At 43.1% G+C, this 6,667-nt stretch overlaps 1 pseudogene; it reads left to right on the forward strand.

The window, feature by feature from the left end:
• Positions 1 to 312: 312 nt before the first annotated feature.
• Positions 313 to 430, forward strand: LOC144457213 (5S ribosomal RNA; annotated as a pseudogene).
• The last annotated feature ends 6,237 nt before the right edge of the window (positions 431 to 6,667 follow it).

Raw genomic sequence — 6,667 nt, forward strand, 5'->3', positions numbered from 1 at the left:
GAGAGGCAGGGTCTCTGTTCCTAGTAGTGAGAAGCAGGGATAGAAGCAGGGTAGATGGCAAGATGTCGATATTGTCTAGACCCTGGTCCATGTGACCAGTGTCCAAGTAGTTCAAGGAAGGAGCCAGAAGCTTCATTTCACATCACTATAAGCAGGTTAGAACGAAAGTTCTTGGGTCATTGACAAAGACAAAAAAGCCAGTACCATACATATACCAAGCTTTGAGTATTTTGTGTGGACCCCTTCTTCATCCCTGTTCCACTGACATCACATTTGCACATGCGTAGGTTTTCTCTCCAAGAACTGAGGGAGCTCTAGGGTCATACCACCCTGAATGCCCATATCTCCTCTGATCTCCGAAGCTAAGCAGGGTCGGGCCTGGTTAGTACTTGGATGGGAGACCACCTGGGAATGCTGGGTGCTGTAGGCTATTAAAAAAAAACTGAGGGAGGGGAGGGATATGTAAAAAGACTCTAAAGGTAGGAAAGGGCCAGGTTGTGAAGGGCTTTGAATGGCAAACAGAGCACTTTATATTTGATCCTGGAGGTAATGGAGAGGGAGCCCCTGGAGTCTGTTAGGGGAGGGACATCAGATCTGCAATATGTGAGTGTGTGTATGTATATGTATACATGTATATAGCTGTGCTTAATTGTAGCCTTCTGGGGGAGTGGGGAGAGGAAGGGGGAAAAAGAACAAAGTAAAAAGTGCACAGCACAGAACAAAAGAAAACTTACAAGGAAGGGAGGAAAAGCTTGACAGCTCTAAACACAATGCAGAGTATTTATTATACAGGCTTTCTTGAAATGTAAATTTGTTGCTGTTTATTTTGAATCCTCTCAGGTTCAGCTGTAAATATGACAATGCTCTTTTTTCTTTTCTTATTTTATATTTAAGTTTAAAATAAATTAAAAAAAAAAGATCACTTGGGCAGCTGAGTGGAGGATGAATTAGAATAGAAGGAAACGAGGCAGGGGACCAATTAGAAGGCTATGGCAATAGACCAACTAGGTCTGTAAGGCAGCTAGGTGGCACAGTGAATAGACAGAGCACTAGGCCTGGAGTGAGGAAGACTCAACTGTCTGAGTTCAAATCTGGCCTCAGACCCTGACTAGCTGTGTGACCCTGGGCAAGTCACCTAATGCTGTTTGCCTCAGTTTCCTCATCTGCTGGAGAAGGAAATAGCAAACCACTCCAGTATCTTTGCCAAGAAAACCCCAAATGGGGTCATGAAGAGTTGGATACAGATGAACAATACACAGTAGCGATTTTGTTAAATGCTGGCGATAGAAAAAAAGGCAAAAACAGTCTCTGCTGTCAAGGAGCTCACAGTCATTAGGCTGAGACAACATGCCCAGAGTTGTGTACAAACAAGATCTAGACAGAATAACTTGGGGGTGGTCCCAGAAGGAAGGTGCTGAGGTTAAGGAAGGCTGAGAAAGGCTTCTTGTAAAAGGTGAGACTTTGGGGAGAAAGACACGACAAGATTTGACAAGAGATTTCCCCGTTATGACCCAGCAGGTGTCGAAATCCATTCTCCCACCTCCAAGTCCAGAATTATTTAGACTATATACTATGTCAAGCTGCCTCAATGGCATTCTTACTGAATCTCAGAGCTGGGAGGAACCTTATAACAGAAAACGGCAGAGTTGAAAGTGACCTTAGAACAGAAAATGTCAGAGTAGGGAAAGACCTTAGAACACAGAATGTCAGATCTGGGGGGACCTTTAGAATACAGAATTACCAGATCTGAAGGGAGTCTTCTAACATAAAATGTCAGAGTGGAGAAGGACCTCAGAAAACAGAATGTCAGACCTGCCCTAGAACAATTTTCAGAGCTGGGAGGGACTTTACTGATAATACACCCAAACCCTGTCATTTTTCAGATGAGGAAACTGAGGCCCAAGCTGTTAAGTGACTTGCCCAAGGTCATACAGTTATTTAACTACAGGACTGGGATTTGTACCCAGGTCTCTTAACTCAGCTGAATGTTCTTTCTGTAAGAACCCAAATAGTCAATTGCCCCTCAAACACAGATGATTTGATATTAATTAGAACAAAGGCTTTGTGATACAGAAATAAAGCCTAACAGAGCATTTACACAGGCAAGACACAGTGTTGTAAAGGTCCTTATCAAGTGCCCAGATCTTCGGGCAGGAAATGAAACTTGATTCTTTTCCAGGAGGAATACAATCTGCCCAACACTCTGGCTAGACACACCTACAATACAGACAGAACAAAGACTCCCTTCCTTTCCTCTTTATATCTACCTGTTCCTCTCCCTCACCTCCAATTTTTAAGTAGCTCCATATTTTCCCTGAATGGTCTTTTTTTTTTTGGAGACAATGAGGGTTAAGTGACTTGCCCAGGGTCACACAGCTAGTACATGTCTAAGGCTGGATTTGAATTCAGTTCCTTCTGGTCCTTCTGACTCCAGGGCCAGTGCTGTATCTGCTGTGCCACTTAGCCCAGTATTTTCTTGTGGCTAAAATCTCATAGATGAAGTTCCATCTAGGGAGCTGAGATAGAAAGGTGGAGTTTTCCCAGTCCAAAGTATAGTGAAAACTTATTTCTATTATGCTTTCCAAGGTAGCATGGCAAGACCAAATGCTGACCTGAACCTGGAGTCAGGGAGGGTCTAATCTCTCTGCGAATTCTAGCTGTGTGACCTGGGTAGCCTCTCTGAGCCTCAGGCAGCTCTTTAAGACTAAGACTAGGGCAGCTGGGTGGCGCAGTGGATAGAGCACCGGCCCTGGATTCAGCAGGACCTGAGTTCAAATCCAGCCTCAGACACATAACACTTACTAGCTGTGTGACCCTGGGCAAGTCACTTAACCCCATTGCCTAGCCAAAAAAAACCAAACAAACAACAAAAAAGACTAAGACTAGGTCCTAATAAGGGACAGCTAGGTGGCCCAGTGGATAGAGCACTGACTCTAGAGTCAGAAGGACCTGAGTTCAAATCCAGTCTCAGGCACTTCTGAATTGTGTGACCTTGGGCAAGTCTGTTTGCCTCAGTTTCTTGATTTGTAAAATGAGCTGGAGAAGGAAATGGCAAACTACTTCTAGTATCTCTGCCAAGAAAACTCCAAACGGGGTCATGAAGAGTCAGACACAACTGAACACATAGGTCCTAACGAAAATAATGAATTCTTGTGAAGCAGCCTCAGAAATCCAAATATTTGAAATTATCATTCTGTAAAATACGGTAATTGGTTCCATCCCAAAGAAATATTCAGTGTTAATTCAACTGATGTGATCACTTACTGGGAATCATTATTCACACTATTTAGGACCTAGCCATATTAGTTATAGAGGGCTAGAAGTTCCCAAGAGGCAGCTCAGTAGATAGCACTGGGCCTGGAATCAGGAAGATCTGAGTTCAAATCTGGCCTCAGACACTTACTAGCTGTGTGACCCTGGACAGGTCACTTAACCCTGTTTGCCTCAGTTTCCTCATCTGCAAAATGAGCTGGAGAAGGAAATGGCAAACCACTCTAGCATCTTTGACAAGAAGACCCCAAAAAGGGTCAGACACAACTGAAACAATTGAATAATGAGTTCTCAAGGTGAAGAAATCACACATCATTGAAGTGCTCTTCATACCAATTTTGTGGGAGAGGGAGAGGAGAAATTATTATTCCCATTTTAAAGGTGGGCAAACTGGGGCAGCTAGGTAGTGCAGTGGATAGAGCACCGGCCCTGGAGTCAAGAGAACCTGAGTTCAAATCCTGCCTCAGACACATAACACTCACTAGCTGTGTGACTCTGGGCAAGTCACTTAACCCCAGTTGCCTCACCAAAATAAAAAAGTGGACAAACTGATACCCAGAGGGGAAGGAAATGGCAGGTGCAAGGTCACACAGTTATTAAAGGCAGAGACTGATTCAAACACAGGTCACAGTTCCTTCCAAATCTAATGCTCGTTACATGGCTCTGTGCCAGGTCATTTCATATCTTTTGTCAAGCACAGTAAAAAAATGCATATTTTATCATAGGTTTAAACTCCAGGGACAACGGCCCAGTCCCTCAGGAGCAATGAGTTGATAAGAACAGAGTATGAAGAGGTAGGGCTTGGTACTTACATTTCATTGATTAAAATTGTGAAAATGCAAGGTAGGAAGAGGCACAAAATAGACAGAGACTGTCAGCAGGGGCGGGCTCTGAAACCGAGAAGGTCAGACCTGGGAGGGCCCACAGAGCACCGAATGTCAGTGCTGGGAAGAAACGAGCCCATCTAGTCCAATCTCCTCTTGTTATGCTTTAGTGCCTTTCAAGGTTCAAGGTATTCTGTGGGTCCACACCTCTAAAACTGTAATCCATAAGGCTTTATTGATGTGTTTACATTTTAATAGCGGAACACCCTGTTATACTGATTAACTTGTTTAAGCCTAGAGCCAATATAATGGTGGCCTAAAACAGCTTGGTGGTGCAGTGCTAGGTCTGGAGTAATGAAGATCTGAGTTCAAATCCAGCCTCAGATACTTAGTAGCTGTGTGACTAAGTCATTTGATCTTTGTCTGTCTCAGCTTCCTCAGCTGCGAAAGGGATATAATATTTGCACCTACCTCCCAGAGCTGTTGTAAGGGATGAAATGAGATCAATCTGTAAAGCACTAAGCTGGTGCCTAGAATGTAGGAGGTACTTAATAAATGTTTGTTTCCTTGCCTAAGGTACAAGTGATTCTCTCTTTTTTGGTTTTAGAGCGCTTCTGAGATGAAAAATTATGAATTCAATTACAATTACTTGGAGCCTCCAGTTAGGAAAATTCTTATTATTAACACATGACTCGGATGGGGCAGCTAGGTGGTACAGTGGACAGAACACTGGCCCTGGATTCAGGAAGACCTGAGTTCAAATCCGGCCTCAAACATATAATACTTACTAAGCTGTGTGACCCTGGGCAAGTCATTTAACCTCATTGCCTAGCCAAAAAACAAACAAACAAACAACATATAAGTGGGGCTTTCTGCACGTTCCCATTTATATCTCTAGTTAATTCCTGGTCTTTTCATGGATGAAGAAAATTTAAATTTACTAAAAAATTTTAAATAATTAAAGAGCCGATTATATTATAGTATCATATCTGTGGGTGGACAGCCGCTGGTAGAGGAAGCTGGGAAAAGAGTTGACCTTTTCTTGAGACTTCCCTTAGCCTGAATCTTCAGCTCTAAGATCCCTACAGAGCCAATGACCCTCCTCAACGTCTCTCAGATCTTCCTTTGCCCCTTGAGGGTGTGCCGGAATACCACACTTGCTGCAACTTCTTTGCTGACTGGTTCCCTAGCCTGAGAATTAGTACATGACCTTTGAGGCATGACCAAGTATCCTCCACCTATTTGAATGTGTTTCTTGAGCCATGTTACCATAGTTCAAAGGACTTTCCTACACTTCATCTAAGATCATGACATTGATCATTTCATTACTCACTTCAAGTGTGGTTGAATATATCAACCACCCCATCCTTACAGTAGTCAACCTGAAGACATAATCAGCTCAAAGAAAAGACATTTACTGAAATAAAATTGCAAGAAAACTAGTGACAAAACATCTCCCCCACAAACCTGTGGTGTATACCCTTGTGACATCAGTGGCAAAAGTGGAGGCATACAGATGTCATGATTTGAAAGGCACAAATGTAGGGAACCTGTGTGCCCTATGCTGCTCAGCTGGACGCTGACAGCTGTTGCCCCCAAAAGGATTTGGACTATTTTTTTTCCTTCTCAACAGAACAGAATGCATCCCAAAATTCTTCTCTCTCCAGAAGATTCAATGTCTAAAACTCCCAAACTTTGAAGCACCCCTACAAACTGGTACTGCCCAAGATTTCTTTCTCTTCTGGGGTCCTGCTGCCTAGGGAATCCAGAATCTTTCTCTTCTGGGGTCCTGCTGCCTAGGGAATCCAGAATCTTTCTCTTCTGGGGTCATGCTGCCTAGGGAATCCAGAATCATCCCTCTTCTACAAAAGCAGACGTATCCTATGGCCACGTGCTTCTGCAGGTAGTTACCACTGCTTATTCTGGTTGGGGTGAGGGAATCCTTCTCTCCTGCACTCTGAAGATGCACAAAGGAAAAGGTGAAGAGCTAGCCCTCACAAGCTGGAGCTACAACAGAGTTGGGCCAACTGGTTTTTATAGGCTACAAGGCATATGGCTAATTCCCAGCCAGCCAATCACATGGAGTTTCCTGGGTTCATTCAATGACCTTCTTCCGATGAACTAAATCATATAATGTGCCATAGGACTGATTGAGGAGCTTCTTTGGCTTGGTCATCCACTAACAACAGTGCATCCTTTACTTTGTTACCCAGTTGTTTAGGAATTGCCTCATTGTAATTAAGGACACCCTGACCTACCTCTGAAAAGCAGAAACAATTTGCAAGTCACAAACCCTAGTTCCAGAAATGCTGAAGATGAGTACTAACAATAATTTTGCTCTCCGTTAAGCAAGATGTTTCCACCTAGAATTACTTTCATCTATAAAATCATAAATAACAGATTTTAAAAATGCATCTGAGATACTTTGGCTACCAGTCAGTCAGCCAATAAGCATTTATAGTCTGTTATATGTCAGACACTGTGCTAAGTACTGGAGATATAAGAAGAGGAAACAAAACAAAACAAAACAGTTCTTGCCTCTAAGGAGCTCTCAATTCAACGGAGAAGACAAT

The sequence above is a fragment of the Phascolarctos cinereus genome, unplaced genomic scaffold (assembly GCF_003287225.1).
Source record: "Phascolarctos cinereus isolate Bilbo 61053 unplaced genomic scaffold, phaCin_HiC Scaffold_4;HRSCAF=312, whole genome shotgun sequence".
In the NCBI taxonomy this organism is placed as follows: domain Eukaryota; kingdom Metazoa; phylum Chordata; class Mammalia; order Diprotodontia; family Phascolarctidae; genus Phascolarctos; species Phascolarctos cinereus.